At 36.8% G+C, this 23,029-nt stretch overlaps 1 protein-coding gene across 1 annotated transcript in view; it reads right to left on the reverse strand.

Annotated features, from left to right (window-relative positions):
* Window positions 1-22,144, reverse strand: part of LOC108717452 (neuroligin-1) — a 445,212-nt gene extending 423,068 nt beyond the window's left edge. The window contains exon 1 of the mRNA XM_041564865.1: window positions 21,601-22,144. The gene's annotated coding sequence lies outside the window, so the exon portion shown is untranslated. The remainder of the gene's footprint in view (window positions 1-21,600) is intronic.
* Between the last annotated feature and the right edge of the window lie 885 nt (window positions 22,145-23,029).

Genomic DNA, 23,029 nt, shown 5'->3' on the forward strand with positions numbered 1-23,029 from the left:
GTGGCAGCTAAGGCAGCCAGATAACTGTTGAACTGGAGAGCTGCTGAACAAAAAGTGAAATAATTCAAATTTCGTATTAGTCTAGTAATTTATAGCCGTGTATCCACACTTGCACATCCGCCCTTAAAAGATACAGGCTGTCCTGTATCAAGAAATTGGCACATTGCTTCTATGGGTGGTTGGTGGTTGGAGAGCAGCAAAGCAAATGCCATCACATTTAGCATGTTAGTGAATAGCATTAGAATGCACTGTAATGACTAGTTTTGTAACCAAATGCAGTTTATTATTTTCTTATAAGCATTGGGTTTCTGACTCAAAATGCTGTTGCTTTCCCAGCAAACCTAGCGACACAGAGATAAAATCTTGGTTTAATCTTTGTACTTTTTTCATGTTGTCTTCTTTAAAGACAACAAAATCTAATGTTTTATGCTATAAAACATTAGATTTTGTCTTCTTTTAAGACTAAATCTAAAGTTTTATAGCAGGGGTGTCCAAACTTTTCACAACGAGGGCCAAATTGGGTGAGGTGACATTGTGTGGGGGCTGACCATTCAGCCTGACATTCTTTGAACTATTAACATTATTTAACTAATTTAAACAAGGAATCACCTAGCCGTAGCAGTAATATTTGGGCACATTACTGAAATGATCTGCCTAGAAATATGCAAGAGAAGCGCGTCACTACGTTCCAGTACGTGTCTATTACTAACACCTTCAGCACAAAGGCAGCAGTATAGACAAAGTGGCAGATCATTTCACTAATCATGTGCCCAAATATTACTGCTACGGCTTTGCGATTCCTGATTGCACTGTGCTGGCGGGCCGCATTATTATTAATTTCATGATGGAGGCTGAGGGCCGGTGTAAATTTAAAAACGGGCCGCACTTTGGACATGCCTGTTTTATAGCATAAAAGGTTAAAGGTCTAACCAGTGACAATGCTTCATCTTACACCATCTCTACAGTAAAGTATATTAGGATTTTTTAAGGATTTTTTTCAAGAGGCACTGGGAAACTTCTTTAAACTGAGGTCACATATGGTCAGAGCAAAGTATAGGAACAAGTGGCAAAATTATTGTTTCACTCTGCTAAAACTATGAAATTTTGTGAAAAGTATTTCCAGCTGGTCGTAATCCAATGCACCAGCCAAAGGTTCATTGGGGTATTCTACTTTGGAGTGATATGTTTGACTAAATGATTTCATAAACTGTTTATATTTTATCAAAAGTGCCACTATCACATGTTAATGATGCACCCTTTTGGAGCTTTATTATGGCACCAATTCATGTTAGTGACAGATGTCTTTTTTATAACCATACGCAACTGCCAGGTCTGGGATGGATTGTGCCATAAGCGGAGTCCCCAGATCATCAGGGATGCATCTGACTCAGCTCAAAGCCACACGTTATGGGGTGGGTAGCGGAAGTCTAAATGTCCCCCACCAGCCCCTCGTGAATACAGTGTAGCAAAACACAGGCATCACTGCATTCATAATGGTGTTCACAGGTCCTTGCATTTCAGAAAAGTGCAATAAAACTTGGTGGGCTGGGTCTGTTTTTTTGCACACATTGCATGCACAGTAGAGCCACTTCAATTATCTTCATTAAAGGAAAACTACAGTTCAGTTGCATACTGTATATAAAACAATCCTATATTGTTTTTTTTAAGCACAATGACATTGCCATTTATAAAAGGCATATTCTAACTGCAAGATAGTTGAATATAATGAATCAATAAATAAAAATGCATTAAAACAGCAACAACTGTAATACACACAGTATTCTATGCATGTAGCAGCAAGGGAGTAAATGTGAACAAAGCTACAAGCTCTATAGCAAATACATTACTAATTGTTATAATCCCAATAAATCCAATCCTGTTAGGCAAGGGTCAAATGTCTGACTTTCCTGCACAGTTTAATCATCAAAACCAAGATCAATAACCCTCTAGGGTGCCATACACACCAGAGTGTTTTAGCAGAGACACTTGCTCGTGAATCTTGTTACCTACAATTTGCCAATGTCTACACATGGAGGTCTCAGTGATCCCTGTTTAGTTTTTGGGATACAGGCCCACTAGCAAGCATTGAGATGAGTGATTGACTGCAAAGCCTGCAGTTTGCAAGCAGCAAAAGATAATTAGCCTTCCAAAGTGACAGCAGTAATGCGTCAAGTCTTTATATGCCTACTCTAACCTGCTCACTTACACACCACACCTCACAGATTGTATACTTGGCAAATGCAGCCAAAAGAATGCTGTCAAGGTGCTGTCAAAGTGATCACAATAAAACACTCAAGTGTAGGTAATTCAACTTCATCCCCCCCAAGTACAGATTGTTTCTAAGTCCCACTCAGAAACCAGGTAACTGAATATCTTGCTTTCTGCTTTGCTGTTGGGGTGGCAGGAGCAGGTTGGACCTATGCAGGTCTCTAGTTTCCAGGTCACTGATGTTGTTAAAAAGCAAGGACCTCTGCCTTCTTAATGTAATATCAGGAGGGGAATTCTAATAAATTGTCACAATAAAATGCAGTACACTTCACATTAGAGAGTGTTGCTCAACTACAGAATAATTTCTTGATGATAGAAACACAATTAAAAAGCTCTCATTGCCATATTTTCCCTGTTATCCCCCCTTCCAAGCATGCAACCTAAACACTTACATCACTGGTACCTAAAAAAGGAGTTGGAAGACAAAGGGGTCATTGCCACAGTTCATGGGAAGTATTCAGCCGTCCCATGCACTTAATGACAGCACAGGGAAGTTTTAGTGTAGGACGCAGGTTGTCCTTTAATATTAGTAACTTTTAGAGAATGACTATATGGTAATCTCTTTCAATCTACGTTTAAGTGTATTTAATGAATACTAAGTGCTGTAAATTAAAGTCAGGAGTTTGAGCCATTACAAATCAAAGGTTATGAGACAGGTACATGATTTAGTATTGCATATTTCATAAAATTCTATTAATTTTTGATGATGTTATAAGGTATACTTCAAGTCATGCATCCAAATGTCTCACTATACATGCCACCAATAATCATTTATTAATAACACTCTATTTTTCATTTATTCCAGCACTTTGCGCAATGCTGATTTTTAGGTTTTTCCAGAAATTGTATTTTTTATTCTTAATGGAATATATATAGAGAGAAGGATATTTCAAGTAAAAATATTTGTTATATATGAGTTATATGACATTTACCAACCTTTTTTTTCCCATCAGATAAAGAATGGAAAGGGAAGATCTGACCTTGAATGTTATTTGCAAACACGTTCTTTTTTTTTGCCTTTAATGAGATGGTTATCTAGCTTGGACAAAGTATGTTCAATAATCATTTGTGACCTTGAGCATACAGTAGTCAGTCATTACATAGAGCCCATAGTAATCCAAATAGGGTTACAACCTATGCTATATTCCCATAAAGAAGTCATAAGGGGCCTATAATTGACTCCATACAGCTTACCAAATACAAAGGAAGCATATATCACTAGAGGTAAACATCATTATTATCAATAAACAGAAGTTTCCGTTAACAGTTAATCAAGCCAAAACACACTTTTCTTTAGCAAAGCTGTGCCAAACTGCTAAACAAACCCCCTTCATCACCCCTTCTTTCACCCACTTACACAGCAAACCCCCTAGGTCCACCATGTCCCCCTGCTGCTTGCTTCTTCCACCTCTCTTCACTCATTCCAATTCCTGTCTCTCTGGCTAAACAACCATGCAAAGCTACTCCCCCACTGATTGCACCCTTATGCCTACCCCTAGTTCTGGCCCTGTTTTTTAGGGTGAAGAAGACTATAAAAAATTTTACTATGTTTAGCTGTACCTAGTAAATGCTGTCCATTCCAGGGTAATTCATCCCTGGAAAAACTCAGGATGTAGTTCCCATAACTTATTAATGAAAAGTATTCTTTTGGAGGTTTTACAAGTTAACACTTTTTAACCAAATTCTTTTGTCTCAGAGCCTAGGTTGCCATCTTAATCCTGCATGCACATGATCGATGACATTGCAGAAGTGTAGATGAAAAGGTGAAAAGTGTTGTTGGGGGGGATAAGAGCTGGACTAGGGTTAGTCAGATAAGGCATGTGCATAGGACACCCCCCATCACCACCACTGCCACAATTGTGCCCTAGAAATACCCCTGCTTTGTCTGTGTATAGCATGCAGCACTGAGTGTTACCTTTAGTTAGAAATGAGTAAACAGAATGATCTAACTCATAATTCTGATTCTATTCAAGGTGTTTTGGCAGACATACACAATGTCAGACTGGGGTGTGTCAGGACCCTCCCACCCTAGCCTGGGTCTGTGAGGCCCCCTGAGGGTCAGGGCCCATCAAGTTTTTTCTTGGTGTCCAATTGTTCCAGTCGGACCCTGGACAGGCAACATCTTTGGATCATTCAGCCTCAACTTTGGCTTGGACTATTTAACCTCAACTTTGGCTATATTAAATTTGAGTCAATTCCATATTTCTCCTAAGAATTCTACAGAGTTTTCATGAGATAAATCATTAGATAAGTTATCCTCATCTAATGGAATCTGGCCCATTATATGAAAAAGAAAATCCCACCACTACTTACTATTGAGAGGCACAAAGCCTACATAAGGATGGCAGATAAATGCTTATTGTGATTGATATAATTTATACCGATCTGATCTAGTAGCCCCCTTTAGCATTGTTTCTCTAATCATTTTCATTCCCAGCTATTTGGCTTATGTTCAGCCTTGGCAGTGCCTTGTGTGTAACACCTTATCGACTTCAGTGATTGGCAGCAGTGTAGGCCTGGGATTTCAAACCCTCAACATTAAAGCTGCTTTATAATCACTAAAGATGACAAATGCCCTTGTACTACAATTTTACTTTATGTGTATTGATGCATTGAAAAATACTTCTAAAGATGATAGCAAATCATTTCAGCCTGAGCTGAGAGCAACAAATGTATATTATGCAAATATGTTCCCTATTTTATGAGCAAACAGTATTTATGAAAAGGCCTTCGAGTACAAAATTGCTCCTGGACCAGCCACTCTAATACAAGGATCCATTAAAACCAAATTAGCCATTTGAAAAAAAGTAGAATTGCATTTTTGCTTAATTTTTTTGGCACAGTGGTCATTTTGCTTCATAAAAGGTGCTACAAAGGAGGTTGCAATAATTGCTTCTCTACACAACAATGGATTTCATTTTATTTTATATTTATTCTTAGTTACATTATTGGTTGGATTTGCAAAAAGCCTCGATTTTATGCATCTAAACATTTCTAAATAACTTTGCTAGCTACCAGCTGTCATTTTTGGAAGGGCTACATAAGATACTCATCTGAGACGTAATATCAATTTACCTTGTGCCAACTGGTAAAAGTGCAATCATTTGCAAGCTGATTATTCTAATTATGCTAAAAAGGAGTTGTTGAACTGCAATGTCATGGGCTAGTTCTAAGCAATTAATTATAGTGGCACTTGTGATTTTAGGCAAAATCATTTGAAGTATTTTTATATTCTGTCTGTTGATCTAATTGTATAAAAATAACTTATACATTATGTTTATTCGTATCAACAACATTAATTAGAATTTGGGGTTTTTTTAAATAAAAAAAGGTCTTTTTAAAAAATATTAAACACTAATAAGGCAATACTGTGTTTTAAATGTGCAATGTATATTTGTGTATATTGCATTATTGATTAACGTTCCCTACACAAATCTGCAACAAATAACAGGAAACAAGACTATTAAAGGAAGAAAAGTAAAACACGCAAGTAGAGCTGAAAAATTCTATGATTTTTACTATTTATTTTTTACTTGTTTTATGTACATATAGGATAAACAAAAAGACTCAAGAGGAAAAACAAAATCAGCATACATTTCCACTAATTTGCACTCCTCACCCCATTAATTTGTGCAGACATCCTTTACTAAACACACCTAAGAATGGTGGCACATGGAAAATCACCACTATCCTAAATGCCCTTATATACAGCAGGGTGTTATCTGTTCACTCATATTGGGAAAAGCTCTACAGACCACACTTGTGTTCAGTGAGCCTTAAATGCATTATAAAAAGCAATGCCTATATATTTGGGACGGATCAAATACAGAGAAAGGTTTGTAAGTATAAATGTATGTACAGGTATGGGATCTGGAGTTTTTCAGATAACAGATCTTTTCGTAATTTAGATCTTCATACCTTATGAGAAAATCATGTAATCATTAAATGAACCCAAAAGTCTGGTTTTGCGTCCAATAAGGATTCATTTTGCATACATATACGGTACTGTTTTATTATTAAAGAACAAAAGGAAATCATGTTTAGAAATTGTAATTATTCGGATAAAATGGAGTCTATGGGAGACAGCCTTTCTGCAGTTCAGAGCTTTCTAGATAAAGGGTTTTCCGGATAACAAATCCCATAACTGTATATATGCACCAGTGTAGTTACATTCTTTTTTTTTCTGGTTTTCTATGTATATGTTATTGGGGTTTATCACTTTAAATGTTTCAATTATTTAAATAATCTATTGATTTGCCACAATATAGTAAGCTATTTAAAATAAGGCAGTTATGTTTTGCAGAAATATTTTTCATGTTTACGGAATCACATCTTCCATTACCTATGCTAAACCATGAAATTGGTCCAACATTGTCTAAATTTATCAATTTATAACAGCAATCACTTTTTGTGGAGTATTTTCAGGCAGTAAATAAGGAGCAGTCACATATCCCCAGTATGGCTCCAGTTTATCCTTTATACATTAGTCACATTGGGTTAACATTCCGCCTTCAACAATCCACGCGGCCCGCAAATGGCTGGGGCTTTCCAGATAATGGATCTTTCTGTAATTTGGATATCATCATTTGTGTGTTACTGTATTGTTTGCTTCCTAGATAGAAGGGAACAGTGGGGGGCTTTGATTTATAGATGCCAATATGAGGATCTCTTTATTGGTGAACTCTACGGAGGATTAAGTAGGGCCTTTAACCTTTACAGTAATTTGATGCTGCTCAAGAGAACTACATTCAGCAATCTCACAAAAGTTCTGTTGTTTTAAGCATAGAGCCTAAATGCCACAAAGAGAAGCTGATTCAGCATAGTTATATATGAGAATTAGGGATTCCCATGGCTCCAATAGGATCATTCTGAAGCACTGCTGATATTCACTCATCTTGGTATTGCATTCACTAGAACCCTTTCCATAAATCAAGTAAATGATATCAGTGCCATCATATCCTAGTGTCATCAACCATTTAGTCATGCTGTTCTCTTTCCCTTCTCTGTGGGGGCAGACAGAACTACTTTGAGTTGATTTTCTTCCCCCATTATATATTGTTTCTTTAATTAGTTATCTAAATAATGCTTAATTTATCATGGCAGTAATGGTAGGATTTTATTTTTTTATTGCAATAATCAATTGCGTTGTAAAATAAAAGAACATAACATTACAAGAATTGTAACATACACATGTTGTTCATCAAAACCGGAAATCTCATATTTTCCAGCCCAGAAGAATTGATTAGAAACCGATTCTAAACCTGAAATTCAATTTCACTATTAATGTAAAATAATTGTTTGTCTTTGAAACTGACTTCAAAGGACTCTGACGTTCACTTCAAAGTGTCCATTTATAACAGTGATGAGCCATTCACTTACTTAGCATGACATGATTTCTCTTCCTTCTATGTCCTATTTAAATTACCCCCTTCCCCGGGTTTCTTTGTTTATCAGTGATATTTAAATTAATATGCCCTATGCAAGCACTGTAGTTTAGGGCTGAAAGGCTTTAATACAATGCCAGTATTTAAGAAGAAAGCATTTCCATGGAAAGCAAGTTTCCACCAATCTTTTGTGCTTTAAAGACCCTTTTAATCAATCCTTAATTCAAGTCACTTAGGGCTGACACAAGGACACTGCCTCGGCAGGGCACTTATGCATACAAACTATGTAACTAAATGTGTCTCTTTTACATAAATGCAGATATTTTCCCTTCAAATGTCTGCAAGACTAGAATATTGTTTTCTCTTAAAGGGGTGGTTCACCTTTAAGGCAACTTTTAGTATGTTATAGAATGGCCAATGCTAAGCAACTTTTCAATTGGTTTTCATTATTTTTTTTTTATATAGTTTTATAGTTATTTGCCTTTTCTTCTGACTCTTTGCAGCTTTCAAATGGGCTTCGCTGACTCCCTTCTAAAAAACAAATGCTCTGTAAGGCTACAAATGTATTGCTATTGCAACTTGATATTCCTGATCTTTCTATTCAGCTCCTCTCCTATTCATAGTCCAGTCTCTTATTCAAATCAGTGTATGGTTGCTAGGGGAATTTGCACCCTAGCAACCAGATTGCTTAAAGTGCAGATTGAAGAGCTGCTGGATAAAAAGCTAAATAACTCAAAAAACACAATTAATAAAAAATTAAAACCAATTGCAAATCATTTCTGAATATCACTTTCTACATCATACTCAAAGTTATCTCAAAGGTAAACCACCCATTTAAAGCTATATAGTGTAAGTGTTGGGGTAATGTGTAAAGGATATGATACAAGCCACACCTATGTGGTTTTAAATCAAACATGGGATAAACAGCATTTACTGTATGTTTTGTATAGGTCAATAGAAGGCATAGGGAATACGTTTGGGTTCCAAAATCGCCCATGTTTGCCTTGACTTAAATTCAACTTGCTTGTGTGAGCATTTTGAGGCTAAAAAACACCAATACAAATGGTGTTAGGCATTTTTATTTAAAAAACGGCCACGCCTAGATGCAGACTTTCCAACAAGCTAAATAAAGTGCTCCAAAAAGGCACAATGTATAAAATGATATTATTCAGAAAATATTTTAAGTTGTCTAATAAGAAAACTAGGGAGCAAAAATTCACGTGGCACTGCTTATGAAATGCTTTCCTTATACAAACAAATAAGGACCATGTTAATTGCTGTAGCCGCTTCATCCGAAAGGAACTATTGCTGGCAGAATAGTGCCTAAAATCACCCCTGCCACTCCTCATTGACTTGAATGGAAAACTATAGTGGCAATTTTTAGCCACAAAAATGCTTATTAGACCTTTAATATGAACATGTTTAGGTTAGATAGAACCTGTCCAGATAAGCTCTACCCTTGTCCTTAGTTGTTATTTTATTTGATGATGATGATGATGATGATGATATTGTAAATATGATCTTAAGCTGTGAATATAGGATACATTTACTTTCCACGTGGGCACAAGTGCTAAAGCACAAAAGCACACTTCTTTGTCCCCTTGGGAATGCTGTACTTGGCACCCGGTGGCAGATTCAAATCCAGCGAAAGGTGCAGAGAGCAGGCCATCTCTTGCCCATCAAGGCCCCATTGCTACCTGCACCCTCCACCCCATCCTTAACTTGCATTGCTATATGGCATAAACAGTTGTGAATGTACAGTTTGACAATTTTATGTTGCTACAAATGCCAACAAAGGGTCTACTATTATCTTTGAGCAAGAACTGCCCAAGATAAATGAAGAAAAATAAACTTTCCTTTGTTACATACTAAAACAAGACACTGTAGGAAATTTCACCATCAAAACAGTGTATGTGTTGTGTCACTTTCATACAAAACCTATACAGACGCAATATAGAGTACAGTGAGCTGTGCATCCCACACCACCATTTCCAGTTTTTTTTAGTCAGTAAAGGCTAAAATGTTAAGAAAACGTAGGTTAAAAGATAATCAATGACAAGCCAACAAAGATTTATCTAACTATATCAAGTTCACTGCCAGTTCAATGTATAAAATAAAAAATTTAAACAAGCAGTTCTTGAAGCTCTGGCATGGTATGGTATATTTATGTTCCCAAACCTTGCCTCAGGCTTTGCACAGGTGGATCACAAAGTGGATTGACAAATCTGACAGATGAAGATTTGAGAATTTATGATATAAACAAATCATACAACACCAGATGAACAGATGTAAAGGAACAGTAAAGCCGGCCATAGATGAAAAGATCTTTAAAAGATCTTTTCATTATTGAGAAACCACGATTATCTCGAAACCATCGTTTAAATGTACGATTTGTCCATCAACTAAAAAGACCATTTCAGATGATATTGCCAGCAAAACTGAAGGGTAGCTGCCTGCTTGACCCTGCAAACATAGATGAATTGCACTGGGATCGATAAAAATTTTTTTAACCTGGTCGATCAATTTTCTGACAGATGGTGGACAAAAAATCGTAAGATGTACGATCATTCGAATCCCACTAACTTCACGGTAATTTGATTGGTTGGATTTCGCTAAAATCAGTCGAAAAAGAAAAATCTTTAAAAAATTAAAGTGTCCTAAAGTAATGAAAATCTAATGTACTGTTGTGCTGCACTGGTAAAACTGGTGTGTTTGCTTCAGAAACACAACTATATTTTATATAAACAAACTGCTGTGTAGCCCCCAGTGCAGCTGAAAAATGAGAAAAGGTACAGGATACACAGCAGATAACAGATATACAACGGGGATGTACCAACTAAGTTTCAGGTAAAACTTAGACCCTCTGTAAAAATGTATAAAGAAGTAATAGAATTCTTAATGAATCAGATGCAAGATATGGGATGACGTAGTTGGCCAGATATGGGATGACGTAGTTGGCCAGCTTAAATATATTGCAATATATGGACAAACAATCCCTGTTTTGTTTAAAGGGTAAGACATGTTTTTAGTAGCTTAAACCACAAAATGTCAGTGTCCTAAATATATTAATAATGGATTTGGTGTAGAGGACTTCATTCAATACCTGAGGCAAACTTTTTAGCAGATAAATGATTACAACTTAGTCTTCTACATCAGAACAAAATGCACTTGAATGTTAAATAAACATAAAATATACTTTTGAGCAGACCCATTTTCAAGAAAAATGTAATTATAGTAGGAACAAATTATAGCCCACGATGGAAAGTGTGCAGTTTGACTAACAAAAATATTAAAAGGTGAGTATATTATTATTCTCCCCTTGCATTTCTCAGCTTCTATGAATTTTACAGAGGACCTTGGGGTAGAGGGTTGGTATTGTCCAGCTTTCATCAAAAATAACCACTCTCATGGGAAGGGGTTCTATGAAACTGGTTGCAGCAGTCGTAAAAGGCTGCGTGAGATGCTTCATTGAAAAATAATAGCAAAACAAAGAATGTTATTGAGATTTGCACAGCTACAAGGAGTTATGGCAGCAGGTCACTAACAAATACAAAAGTGGAATTATTGTTACATAATACGTGGCTCTGTTATCCTAAAACCCATTTTCTAGAAAGCTCAGAATTACAGAAATCTACCATAGACTCCATTATAATGAATTGATCCAATTTTTTAAAAATGATTTATTTTTTATTTGTAATGAGAAAACAGTACCTTGTACTTGATCCCAAATAAGATAAAACCCCAAATAAGATATAATTAATCATTATTGGAAGCCTGTTGGATTTATGTTTACATGTTTTCTAATAGACCTAAGGTATGAAGATCCAAATTACGGAAAGATCCATCATCTGAAAAACCCCAGGTCCCAAGCATTCTGGATAATAGGTCCAATACCTGTGTTATACAGGTATTGGACCTATTATCCAGAATGCTTGGGACCTGGCTATATATACATTCCTATTCTGCCAAAAAATATGTCAGCAACAAAGATGGCTTCTCCCTTTTAGCAACAATGCAGATATGAGATTTTCAAAAAAGCCTGATGTTTTCTATTAACAATATGAAGCCAGATGATGACCACTGAACAAAAATGAAAATGTCTGGAAATGTAAACATGGAGGAAAGGTAACAATGCTTTTTGAACATCAAAGCAAATAGAGGTCCATTATTAATAGCATATTTTTGTTTTAGTGGGTAGTTTCTATTTGGAAAAAAACGAAGAGCCATTGCATCGATAACAAAAGTATTTATTTGGTATAGACTTTTTTCTTTTATTTGATTATAAGTTGGTAGATGATGGCAGCATTTACATATCTGAGGGCAAGCAGAACAGAGGGCAAAGCCATGCTGAGTGATTTTATGGCTGTGGTCTCTAAAAAAAAAACCCTGCTGCAAATCATCTAATAAGGGAAAAACTGTAGGCTATATGATGCCTACCAGTGCTGTACTACTATAGGTCACCTCTAATTACCAAGTACACATCAGACATAACAGAGTTTGTCAGTAGAGTCAAATAAGTCCCAGTATAACGACCAATTGTTAATGAAATCTTTTTTAAGGTAAAGATCAGCAGTCTTAATCCTTATTGCTTCTTGCCAATGTCTGCATCTAGAACGTTGTGCTGTGCCAATCCTCTACAACTCTCTGCCCCATCACATCAGATACTCACACAGTCTCCAGCCTTTCAAATGATCATTTAGGATCCACATTTTCATTCAAACCTTTAACCTAAGTACTCAGCAACTTGACCACCCACCAAACTCCCTTACTTATTGCTCACAAATACTACTGGTTTCCCATCTTTCACTATGCACTTACCATCACTACCCTAATTACTGCAAAGGTTACCCTTTACTTTGTAAAGTTCTGCTGGGAATTAGGTGGAATATCATAAAAATAATAATAATGTCTCTAAGCAACTAATGGTCCTGTTATTGCCATGACTTCATCTTTGCCATGGACTTACTGGTAAATAGTCAGTCTTTATGACGGATTACTCTTAAATATTAGAGGAACATCTAGGGGCATATTTATCAAGAATCAGATTTTGAGTTGTGTTTTTTCTACCTCGGATAAACTCAAATTTCAAATGTTTGGATATTTATGGAAAAATCTGAATCTCTAAAATTCTAATGATCGAGTTCATCAACCAAAAAACTTGAACTTTTCCTAGGACAACACCCATTGACTTCTACATGACCTTGCCAGCTTTTAGAATTTTCGAGTTTTTTTTTTTGCTTAATAAATACCAGACATTTGAGTTTTCAAAAATATAACTTGAATGAGTGAGTTTGGGTGCAAATGCAAAAAAAATGTAATCGTAGAAAAAAATCAAATTAGATTTTTAATAAATCAGCCTTTTAATCTATGCATGTTAACATGTGACTGGCAACTGAATAGAGTGTGTTGCTATGTAATAGTTTCCATGGAGGTGCGAGAAGACCCTAATTGTTCTCCATGTGCTTTTATTTAAAGAGATTTTCAAGAAATGTAAAATGTATATGATACTGTACATACATAGAATTATTTATTCTTGCCTCATGCCAACTCTTTAATTTCAAATGTGTTCCTGCAAATGTTATACATAGTAATCCAAATAACAGAATCAACCCCTGTTCAGATAAACATCATGAGAATGGCCAAAAGTCAAAAGTAATTTTAATTGTGAACAAAACAATATTATTTTTGGTTTAAAAAGTAATCTGTTGAAAGTGTTTTGTTCATTGCAATCAATTGTTAACATGCTAAAAGTATTGTATACTTTTGGCACTGATGATTTGTCAATCATAGAATGAGGTTGGAATTGAATAGAATGTGGTGGGGTTTGAGGCCCTGTGACACCTCACCACGTTAAACCAACAACCCAAATATTTTTAGCTTAGGCAACATACAGTAAGAATTTAAAACCTAGCCCTACTTATAAACCAATGAAGAATAGTGATGGGGAATCTGGGCCAAACAGCAAAAATTTGTAAAGCATTTATAAAGTTCGCGCAGAGCATATTTTTCACAAATGGTTGTACTGTGCATGTTTTTTCCTGAACGCTAATATATTGCACTGCTCTGCCCATCTTTCCGTTTTTTCTGAATTCACAGTGTGAATAAATTTTCGCACATGGCGCGGAAATGAGATGGGAGTTTGTGCGAGTGCACCCAATGTGCGAGGTTGTTGTGCGCAAAAATAGTGTTGACAGTAACTTAAATTTGCAGTTTGCGAAACTGTTTTGCGAGTATTTTATCTGCCACCATGTGGCGTAATTGAGTCGCAGAGTGTGTGCATAAATATTCGCTATTTGCGAATTGTGACATATTTAAAAAGCTCCTATAGACATTCGCATTGTGAAAAAAATTGCAATTCTGTTTGCACCCTCTTATTCAGCTTTAAAAATATAACCACTTAATATAATAATATATTCACTTTGCAAACCAATCTGCCCTGTGCAAAATTTATAAATGAACCCCAATGCGCGTTAAAATAATTTTGACACACAACAATTTTAGACTCAAGCAAAAATTTTTATACATGACTATTTTGACCAAATGCATTAAAGTCAATGGGAGTCTGAATAAATTTGACACGCGGTGGATTTTTCACTGGCGAATTTCCCATGTAGTTTCGCAAAAACATTCTCAGGCAATTCAGAAAATTCGCAGGTAAATCCATGCCTGGCAAATTTATTCGCCAATCACTGATGAAGAACTAATCACTGTATATTTTTCCTAGCAACACATGGAAATTCTAAACTTACACTGTACCAATTGTCAATGGGCAAAATAAAGTGGGTCTGTAATGAAGAATGCAATTTCATTTTTAATTATAATTATAATTTATAATAGTTCATACAACTGATGACGAATGCTGTCTGCAGCTGGAAAGACCTTTCCTAGCAATAAATGATTTATCTCCATCATGAAATGATGCTTCAATTAGCTCTGAGTGGTCGGTCTGAATGAAATAAAATATACATAATAGCATTTGTTATTAAACACCAGCGAACAAATAATCTGCAGACTGTATGGACATGATTTTGGAAACAATGATGCCATTGTCTGCAATGTATTGAAAAACAAAAATCTAAACATATCAAAGGAAAATATGAGCAATGTTAGCAAAGAGCATAGAAGATACCCAACAACACATTAATATGTTTTATAAAACATTAGACAAATTGGTTGATCTAAAGCTTTAGCAGCTTTCCAGGTTTGACTTGTAGGCCATGGAGATGTTTTATTGTAGCTTTCAAAATACTTTTTTTCTTTTTACCTACATGATCCTTGTGGAATTCATCGAGCACCTGAGGGTCCATAGTTTTGTTGCTTTTATATTACATTATGATGTCATCATAACTGCACTTACATAGTTGTCCATTTAAGTCTTGAAAAGGACCCTGATGTAAGGTCTCTGGGGCAAATTCACTAAACGCTGAAGCGCCTAACGCTAGCGTGAATAGTGTTCACTAGCGTTACTTCGCACCCTTACGCCTGGCGAATTTGCGCAACGGACGTAACTACGCAAATTCACTAACACGAAATTATTCTGAACGCTACCTTTTACGCCAGACTTCCTTCGCCACCTCAGACCAGGCGAAGTGCAATAGATTAGATAGGGATTGCTTCAAAAAAAGTTAAAAAATGTTCTAAGTGCCAAAAATGTTTTTTAATTTTTTATGGGTGATAGGCTGAAAAAGATCGAAAAAATTTTTGGGGCTCCCCTCCTTTCCCCCTACATTTCCTAACTCATGGCAACTTAACTATACAGTGGGCACATGTGTAGGGCAAAATAAAAATGTTATTTGCTGTTTTGAAGGTTTCCCAGGCTTGTGTAGTGATGCTTCATATACCTCCATTGTAACTTCAATTTGGCGCCGTATGCAAATTAAGCATCGCTAGCGTAACTTCGCTTTGCTTGGCAAATTAACGGCAGCGCAACTTCGCAACCTTACGCTTCCCCTGAGCGCAACTTCTGATTTTAATGAATTTGCGTAGCGCTGGCAAATATATGCCTGGCGAAGTGCGGCGAAGCGGACACTGCCGCAATAACGAATCTTAGTGAATGTCCCACTCTGTGTTAAGTAACGTTTGTGTTAAAGGAGAAGGAAAAGTTAAAACTAAGTAAGCTTTATCAGAAAGTTATATGTAAATACACCTGTAAACCCTCAAAGTACTTCTGCTCTGAGTCCTCTGTCAAAATAAACACTACATTTCTTTCCTTCTATTGCACGCATCTGTACCAGACTTCCTTCTCTCCAATTAAACCTCCGGGGCACAGGCTTGAGCATGCTCAGTTTGCTCCTCTCTCCTTCTCACCCTCCTTTCTCCCTTACTCTTCCCCTCCTTACTCTAATCTAAACTATGAGTGAGCAGGGAGAGACTCAGGCAGGACATTATGTCACACCAATGGCAGCTCCTATCCTAAACAAACAGAGAGAGCTTCTAGAGCTGTTTACTCAGGTATGGTAAAGCATTCTACAGAATAATTATAGCATTCTAGCTCTCACAAGTGTGGCTAATCTATTGGCAATAACCTTACTTCATTATCTTTCCTTATCCTTCTCTTTCCTTCTCCTAAAGTTGCATGCCAACACCTATGGAAATTCCGTTTGACCTTATGTTCTTTGGGAAGATTACCTTAAACAATATAATTACTATCTGGGGGGTACACAATACTTGAGAATTTATTTACCTCTATGTTGGTCTTAGACACGCATGAAAGTTCATATCATGAGCAAATGGCAGCTACTGGGTAGGTTATGTATGTATTTATAACTTTATTTGTAAGGAGCACAAAACACATCTAAAGGTTCTCCAGAGCCAGAGAGGAAATATGGCAAAGTAGTACCTCTGTAGGCAACAAAAACTTTGTAAGCTTTAAAGTATGAGAAATTACTGTTGCATGTACAATTGCTGCATCTACAGATATAGATTTTACAAAATAAATCTAAAAGAATGTTAACATATCGCCCTGTACAGCAAATTACTGTCAACCGTTAAATCTTGTATTACTAGTATCTTATGCTCATAAATATTTATGCATCATAAAAAATGACCATAATGTCCAAAAGTGTAGAATAGAAGTAGAACTGTATTTTTGAAATGGTGAATATTTCAAGACTCTGTTAAATATTATTGATTAATATTTTGATGAAGTCCTGAATTGTGTGGTGCTTGGCAGTGGTCCCCTGCTCTTTACAGTGTGTCCATCTTATATTATAGCCTGGCCATGTGCACAATCAATATACTCCAGTCTCTGGATTTTGTGAATTAATTGTTTCAGATGAGTCTCTTCCAAGAGCTTGATCAGAAGGAATAAATAACAAACATTGCCAGCAATATGCATTTTTGCCTTTAGCTAAATAAGGCAAGAAAGCTGCAAAACACTGAGAAAAATTAATTAAAGATAATTGAAACACAAATGCACTTCATCCAACTGTTTCTCTTAATATGGCTACACTAGGCAGTTCAGTAAAAAAAACACTGCTTGAATACAACGTGTGTGCTGACATTGAATTCTATTCATGCCATTTCGCTGATGTTTTACCCCTCCTAACAGAAACATTTCCTCTAGTCCTAATTATGCTTTTCTTTTTATAACTGCTGCATCTGGCAATCCCTTTCTCACTCTATTTCACTTCTGCCTGAGCCCCTGATGCTCAAACACACCCCATTCCTTCTTCAGCTGAAAATGGGTAATAAAGATCTTACTGCTACCTAGAAGAGCAACTCATTCTTCTCCAAATGAGATATTCCCTCTGCTTGTTAATGTAAAGCATACACACAGGCATAAGCACACTCCTTCTTTTGCCCTTACATAATTAAAGGGGAAATGTCATATTTAAATAGTATTTGTTCCTTGTTAAGCAGATACTAAGGTTGGGGACCCAACCTAAAGTGTAACTCAATTAATTTAAATAGTTACATTTATATGTATTAGTGGTTGCATGTTTAATGATTAAGATATTTTTGTTTAAATATAAAGTAATAGCATCATATGCATCATGTTCCTCAGGGCTGGCCTTTTGGCTGGTTGACCTGTGTGGCTATGCACTGTGCAATATACACTGAGCTTAATATATCACACAAAGTCAGATATATCAACACAATAGGCCTTCTTTTCCAAGAGCATATTGGCCATGCCACTGGAAACACTTCCAGCTGTGCTTCCAACTCTGCCCAGTGCACCTTTAACTTTGGGTAAGTTTTAGACCTTTTCAATTGAGTTAAAATTAAATTGGGTGCAAATTATGGGGAGTGGGAGACTGGGCTGGTATTGAAGGTGGAAGTGAAGCAAAGTAAGTTAGTTGACATGTCTGAAAATGTCGAACCACTTTCCCCATTTTTGCAGGCTGCCAACTGCATACACTAGTGATGGGCGAAAAATGCGTGAATTTCGCGCGAAATTTGGGAAACGGTAAAAAATTCACGAAATGGCGCCGGCGTCTCGTTTTTGATGCCGGTGCCCGTTTTTGACGCCGGTGCCAGTTTTTTTTACGCCGGCGCCCGTTTTTGACGCCGGCGTCCGTTTTTTCGAAAAAAAAAATGTTGATGCCGGCGAATTTTTGTCGCCAATTATCGCTGGCATTTCGCGAATTTATTCGCTAGCGGCAAATCGCGCAAATTCGCCGTGAATTCGCGCCTGGCGAATAAATTCACTCATCACTAGCATACACTGCACATACAAGAGGCCCCTGCAGTAAAAGCAATATGGTAGCTGTTGGTTTTACTTATATGTCAAATAGGAAAATGAGGAATGTTCTGTGTATTCAGTAAGTTACACCTTTCTACATTAGTCACCCTCCGATACCTCATTAGTGAGGGTCCAAAAGATTAGCCTGGGATGTCAAATTTCCAGATGACTCTGAAAATTGCTGGGTGGCTAAGGATTTGCATTTAACAACACCTAAGCTGCACCACTACCTGGTCTGGTATTCCTGTATTAATTCGTTTCATTACAATTCCACAAGGTATGTTTTAGCAATGCATGTCCTTCATAGAGTGACAGAGTTTTAGCCCAACTGTAATGAGGAAAACAATATAGCACACTGAATAATGCATAAAGGTGCTGCCTTAAAATAAACACTGGGGAATTGCATTGCTAGAGTAGCACAAAGGAAAAAAGCTCAATATGAAACACTGACTGCTCAAAGACTTAAAAAATATATTCTATGGCATAAGAAGGCACTGGAAGTGGGAAAATTGTAATATGTCCAGGCCTACTGGGAACTGCCACATGCTCCAGGCCTCGAGAGCAGTATGTGGCACAGTGATGGTTTATTAATGCACATCCAGATGCTGAAAGAGCAACATTAGGGATTATTATAAGTCTTCTTTATAGCACCTGTGCTTACTGTACATGGCACAATAACACAAGACTAGTTTTAGAGAATAAGAAGAGGCGAGACAACTGGGAACCAAGTTCCATAATAAAATTAAAAAAACAAATAAAACCATCATACAGTATGTCAGGTAGGTCAATTCAGAGATTCAACTGGATTGATGCTGAAAATTCTAGTTTAGAACAAAAATAACAAAAATAGAAAAAATGTATAAGAACATCACATATCTAACAATCATTATACAATGTACAATCAGGGACAATTTAGAAAAGAGGGACCTCTGGCAACACAGGCAGCTTGAGAAGAGAGTTAGATAAATAAGAGATATCCATCCTGCAGTTCAGTTTTTGAACTACCTGCTGCTTTGACATCCCTCGTGTATTCAAAAAAAGTCTATAAATAGTTAATATGTGTCCTATGTACTTTTATCTACATTTTACCCCAAAGATCCCCTCAAATGCATATTAATATAGACGCCCTACATAGCTAATGTCTTGATGCAGAGGATCTCAAGCCAAAAGCCGATGCTGAAAGGAGTCTGATTATATGAGCTACAAAGGTGAGAGCAGATTTACAAATAAAACAGAATGTGAATGAATTATAAATTCTTTTTTATGATGTCTTTAGACAGATTGGTACCCAGAAAACTTTGATAAATGATTGCATAGGCTTTAGAATGGGATACCCAAACAGCTGCATCCTGCTAGTATATCAGCAAATGAATGAGAAAAGATGTTCTGTAGAAAGAAAGGAATGGGGCTGCCATTCAGCTGTGGATGTAGGTTTCTCCATCTAAATGAGCAGGCTCAAAGCTCACGAGAATGTTTTAGTCTAGACCATGTCCCATTTTTTATAAACAGTGAACCTACGATTTGGAATATTATGAAATATACCTGAAATTAATTTAGAGTAACTGATGCATTTCCATATGATTAACTCTATTTAAATGTGGCAGCAGCAACCAATAACAACAATATTTTACAACAAGAATTAGTCTAACTGCAGTTGACTGGTCCATTGCTTATTGGTTGAAATGGGTTTCAGTTTTCTATACTCTTAATTTTGTGATTTTCAACATGTGAAATCTGTGGCCCTAGAGATCTTGTAGAACTGCAATTCCTAAACTCCATAACAAACAAAGGCTGGTAGTTGGGTGCTGAGAGTTTTATCACAACACCTGAAGGACTACAGGCTGCCCATCCTTTACCAAGATGTCCAAACTGCGTGGCAAACTATAGCTGCCATTAGACAGCAACAGGTTTTCTATGGTCCCTTGGGATTGTAGTTCTACAGCATCTGGGGGGGGGGGCTGGGACAGACATCTCTAAGCTAAAAGGCCACAAGGTTTAGTTCCCTAATATATGTGCTGAAATAATTCAACAAATATTTCAGCTCTACAATTGCAAAAAAAGCAAATGTGTCCCAATTATTCATTAGGCAATAAAATATGAGAGAATTGAATCCCCTATTGGATGCCTTTGTCATTTATGTGTTTAATTTATTGCCACCGAAGTGAAGTGCTCTGTAAACACAGAAAGATAGAGAAATTGGTGATTTTCATTGTAATATTACCAAAGGTTTGCTAGCTGTAGAATATTTTATCACCTAGCTGTGTGCCCTGTACCACAAGGACATTTTGCTAAGATTTAGAGATTTTCTCTCCACGTCCACCAAATATCTGAGTTTATTGCGACCAGGGTTGCTTTGTGTTAAAGCACAGCTGACACCTTTGGGTCCATCTCTGCATTACATCACTTTAATAGTCACTTTACACACCAGTGTTCCCTAACATAAGTCAAATTTACATGGATCTGTCATCCCACATCTTGATCACTCTCTCACCTGCAATAATGCATACACTTTTTAACAAATCAACATTATACACAGAAGGTATGGCTGTTCTGTTTAAAGATATAGTGGAAAAATCAAGCAGGAATTATAGGCTGTTGAACTGCTGTGAGTCACATTACTGTTCGACCAACTCGAGGATTCTTTGTCTAAGGTGGGTGCTCCTCTATAAAAAAAAATCCCTCTGTTTGCACAATTTAACCTTAGTTGATTTCCTACTGTAGAAGAAATGTATTGCCTTTCAGCCCTGTTTAAATATACTATCCCCATTTTGGTAGCTGAACGTTTTGTCTGTTTGCCTTCCAAGATCAAGGGGCAGATCTGACGTAGTTTATCATATATGTGAAGGGCAGCAATTAAATGGCCAGGATCTACTGCTGCAGGTAAATGAGTTGTCAGGCAAATTAGCATGATCAAGATTCACTTTAGCCTCCCCCAGAAAACCCTTTGGGCTGGGAACTGGGATATATTAAAGTTCAGAATTTTAGCTCACATGTATAACAATGCTCCTGTGCCCAATTAGTTCAGATTCAAGTAGCTGTTCAGCGGAATGGTGTTACCACTGTGCTTTGAAACAAATTACAGAAAGAATTGTTGTAGTCGTAAATAGAGGTACATTAATTGAGAATTTATGTGTCTCCTGGTAAGTGTTCAAATGAATGAAACAATGAAATTAGTGGCCATACACAGACACAGACAAAATGTATTTATAGCACTACCAGCAGGGAATTGTAGGAATTCAGCACAGAGCCTTAGATTCCTCTTACCTTGTCTAAATCCGAGCTCTGCAATCATGCATAGAGTTAGCCTGGCAAGAGGCTAGAAGAATGCTGAACTGAAGACATTTGCGCCACTTTCACTTAATGAATAAAGGCTTTGTTGCTATTGAATCAGCTGTAAGCAGCTCCAACAAGGCTCCAATTTCACAAATTGCCAGTAAAAAGGTATATCCAGCGAGCAATCTTACTACCATTCGGGAAAATGTATTACAGTTGAAAAAACATAATGATACAAAACTCCAGAATCCACAGATAGTAAAATCCCATGGAGTGAAAAGTAGGTATCATAAGAGGAAGATTTAAAACATGCCTGGAAAGAGCTGTAAGGCTGAGCAGGTCCTTCCACTGTCTCGTGTCTGTATATCCAGGATCAGCCTCCTGTTGTGCTGCAGTTTACTTGTTTCTGTGCAGAGACACATGGAGCAGAGGGAACATGGGATGATGGCACAGCTTAGTACAGATACACAACACTGCTGCAACTGCCACCGCTCTAGAAGCTGACTGCCTGCAGGTGTCGTGACAAAGTCTCTATCCTGACAGCTTCTGAATTGACAGCCTTGTGGGCGGTGATTTTGTTGCAGTGCACGAGCGGGCATTGCTGCAGGGTCCTAATTCTAAAAGCCAGTTGGGAGTTGCTGCCCAGGGTACTGAAATGCAGGCAGCGTGAATTTTTCTTTTTTTTTCTTTTAGCTTATTGCATACATTAACATTGTAAGACAATTTGCAGCTGGACTTAATATTATATTTTATTTTAGTGGTGTTTGTGAATTAAATTCTTTGTTTTTCCACTGTCTGGATTGGATAGTGTCCCATGAATTTCAACATGCAGCAAATAATCCAAATAATGATTATTGGCTACAAAAAAAATAACAAAAAACATTGTGATGTGATTCTGGTTGTCCAGCTCAATGACCAGGTAATGTTGTTATGTTTAGGAGCAAGAAAAAAAAGGATGAAGAAAAATAAATAAAAAACAGCTCTAAAAGGAAGACCATTGTGGCAGAATATTTCTGACTGTTTTATATAATTATTAAATGTGTATGTTATACATTTACATGGATAAAAAATGAAAAATCTTGAGAGGTTTGGTGTCAACTTGAATTTATAAAATATAACTCTGTTAGCAGGATAAAAACAACTGTAGATATTTCCCAAAAACATTGTAGGTCTTTAGCAGTCTAACTAACAAGTAGTGTTGAATTGCCTCCAGCCATATGTCTGCCCAGCATACAGTGTGTGATTTTTACAGCTGTATGTTCCCAAGTAGGTTCCCAAGTGCAGTAACATATATCAACTAATCAGCTGGTAGCCTTAACTGGCAATTCGCTTAAATGCAAACATTTTCTTAGTTGCTATGGGTTTCTGCACCTGGGCAAACGTATTGCCTTTTATGTAAATGAGGGTAGGCTTTTCGGTC

Source organism: Xenopus laevis, chromosome 5S (genome assembly GCF_017654675.1).
Source record: "Xenopus laevis strain J_2021 chromosome 5S, Xenopus_laevis_v10.1, whole genome shotgun sequence".
Classification (NCBI taxonomy): domain Eukaryota; kingdom Metazoa; phylum Chordata; class Amphibia; order Anura; family Pipidae; genus Xenopus; species Xenopus laevis.